The sequence below is a fragment of the Mugil cephalus genome, chromosome 23 (genome assembly GCF_022458985.1).
Source record: "Mugil cephalus isolate CIBA_MC_2020 chromosome 23, CIBA_Mcephalus_1.1, whole genome shotgun sequence".
Classification (NCBI taxonomy): Eukaryota; Metazoa; Chordata; class Actinopteri; order Mugiliformes; family Mugilidae; genus Mugil; species Mugil cephalus.
This window is the reverse complement of record NC_061792.1, coordinates 8,586,402-8,589,228: the sequence shown is the minus strand read 5'-3', so window position 1 is coordinate 8,589,228 and position 2,827 is coordinate 8,586,402. Positions and strand designations below refer to the sequence as shown.

At 45.9% G+C, this 2,827-nt stretch overlaps 1 non-coding gene across 1 annotated transcript; it reads right to left on the bottom strand.

Annotated features, from left to right (window-relative positions):
* Positions 1 to 685: 685 nt before the first annotated feature.
* trnai-uau lies at positions 686 to 781 on the bottom strand. The gene is made up of 2 exons: positions 744 to 781; positions 686 to 721 (listed from the first exon to the last, which is right to left on the bottom strand). It is a non-coding gene; the product is annotated as a tRNA-Ile (tRNA).
* Positions 782 to 2,827: the final 2,046 nt, after the last annotated feature.

Genomic DNA, 2,827 nt, shown 5'->3' with positions numbered 1-2,827 from the left:
AAAAAGAAAACAGATGAGTGAACAAAACAAGGAGATTACACAACAAAAGGTGGTAAAACCAAAACAAGGCCGCAGAAAATGTTCAAAAACCAATACCATGACGAAATGTTGCAATCCTAACTTGGCAAGTCGCCAAGCTAAATGTGTTTGGGTGGCAATGGTCTGTATACACTAGAAAGCCGGGAAGACCTACAAACTCTCTCAGAGTCTTCTGTGTGCCCTTTTAACATTGCTGTTTTGTTGACTTCGGTTGACTTTTGATTCACTAAACCGTCGCCGTGAATTCAGCACACTGAATCGGCTGACAAAACGCTGACCGGGTTCCCGAGCAATGCCAGCAGCGCAGGGCAGGCCGCCAAAATTAGGGCAACAGATGCTCAACAATGGCACCCGCAAATAGCCAATTGTTGTTGGCTTGGTGTGCCACAGCCCTTGGAGAGCCAGATGATATCAGTTGACTTTAGCTCACACTAATCCTCCTTGGCGTTGTTGACGACTGGTGGTTGTTAGAACATGCATCGCTAACTGTGCTTGGCAGGGCAGTTTGCTTGGGAATCTCTTTTTGTGCAGTTAATAATAATAATAATTTTCTCTAAAGTGATGTCTCATGGGGAAATTCTTTCAGTGTATGTGACACCGTGGATGCTCTATGGCCACACACAGAAAAAAAAAAAGAAAACTATTTTGCTCCAGGTGAGGTTTGAACTCACAACCTCGGCATTGCTCTGCAGATTGTACTGTCTTATAAGTACCGCACGCTGACCGATTGCGCCACTGGAGCTACAACAACTGCCAGCGTGTCATAGGATTGACCGCTACCGCGATTCCTCCTGGCATAACAGCCAAAAATCAATCTTCATGACTGACTCGAACTACCCACAACCAGAAAACAGAAATGCAGCTCTAGTGCTTCCTGGCAAGAAGTTTACAGAGATAAATCAAACAAAGACAGGAGAAAGAAAAAAGAACTGAAAGTGAGCAGCTGTCACTTCTGTCCTAATGGCAGGAATGTAAGCCTTGAAGAAAATTATGCATACAATTCTGAACAGGTACCAAGAGGGACCACGAGGACCCCGCATGAACTGGCTCCCAGATTTACCTAGCAGGCCCCTAACAGAAGGCAAGGGACTACAGCTGATGACTATAGGGCCTATGAAGTTACTTTTGAACTGTCCCAGATGAAAGATAGCATGAATGTCTGCATTGGAACAGTCTTGGGATCAAATATAAGTAGAGTTTACACCGCATGGACTTGTCAAGACATGTATTAGGGAAGAAACACCTGTTGCGAAAGGTATTTTTAAAGGTATTCTCTCTAGATTGTCACATCTGGAGTCACTGCCAGTTCTCATACAGGTCTTATGTAATACCTGTTTAGAGACGTGTGCTCCGTGTACACAGACACTGGCAGCAGTTTGATCTGATTTAAAGCTGCGGTTTGTTAACGACTGGAAGAACCTATTGCTTTGTGAGCAGCGCGACAACATGTGACGCTACCAGTCGGCCCCTTGCCCTCGTATTGAAATCGCAACTCATACATTGGAGCGGTGAAAACATTACCACACATTGTCAACAAACTGCACGCTAATTGCTATTGGCTCAACCAGTCGAAGTGAGGAAGAGGTGAGCCAACATTGTCTGTGCCAGTTGTTTTTTTTTTTATCAACTTGCTGACAATGTCTGCGAGTTGAAACTAAAAATCAACCTTGGTTGACGATCTCACAGGAGGTGAGGCAAGTGCTCATCACAATCACCCCGGCGCCCAGGCAGAGCAACAGCAGAACTCCAAATGGCTACAGGGCAGTGGCACTAACCCCCATAATTACCAAGTGTTTTGAGAGACTGGTGCTAAAACACATAAAAAAATCACCCTCCCTCCTGTATGCTTACAGAGCCAGCAGGTTCTCACAACCCTCACATACACTGACTAGAAAGGGATGAGTGAGAATGCTTTTTATTGATTGCAACTTTGCATTTAACACAATTGTCCCCAATATTTTAGTGTATAAAAAACTCAACCTTGGCCTTGGCAGCCCCATGTGCATGTGGATTAAAGACGTCTTATCCAACCGTCCACAGACAGTCAGATCCGGCTCACACCGGTCTGTCTCTCGGCACCGGGGCACCCCAGGGCTGCGTTCTCAGCTCCCTCCTCTATTCCCTAAACACGTCGGACTACACTGCTGCTCACCCTTCAAACAGAATAATCAAATTTGCAGAGGACACAACAGTGGTATGGCTGATCACAAACAACAATGAGTCAGCCTACAGGAATGAAATCTGCAATCAGGTGCTGCATGGATATAACACACAAAAAAAATAAATAAATAAAAACACGATTTTCTGAAGAACAAGGCGGACCACACTCTAACCACCAGCGGAGAACGTGCGGACAACGATTCCAGGGACCTACATTTCCGAGAATCTCACCAGGTCTGTAAACACCAATGCTCTGGTTAAGAAAGCTGAATAGGTTGGTTTTTTTGAGGGCTTCGAGGAAGCAGAGCCTCTGTATACAGATCTACTCAAGGCCTGGACAGGAAACGCCTCAAGAGGGTCATCAAAACATCTCAAAAAATAATCAGCCAACCCCCCTGCCGACTCCGGACAACATCTTCACGACACGCTGTCTCCGAAAAAGGCCAGAGCCATCCTTAAAGATGACACGCACCCCTCCAATCATCTCTTCACTCTGTCGCCATCTGTGAGGCGCTATAGAGCCATTAAAGTCCGGCACATCAGGCTGAAAAACAGCTTTTTCCCCCAAGGGCAATCACAAAACTGAACCAAATACCTCCCCATCTGCGCCACCCCACCTCTGCCTCTC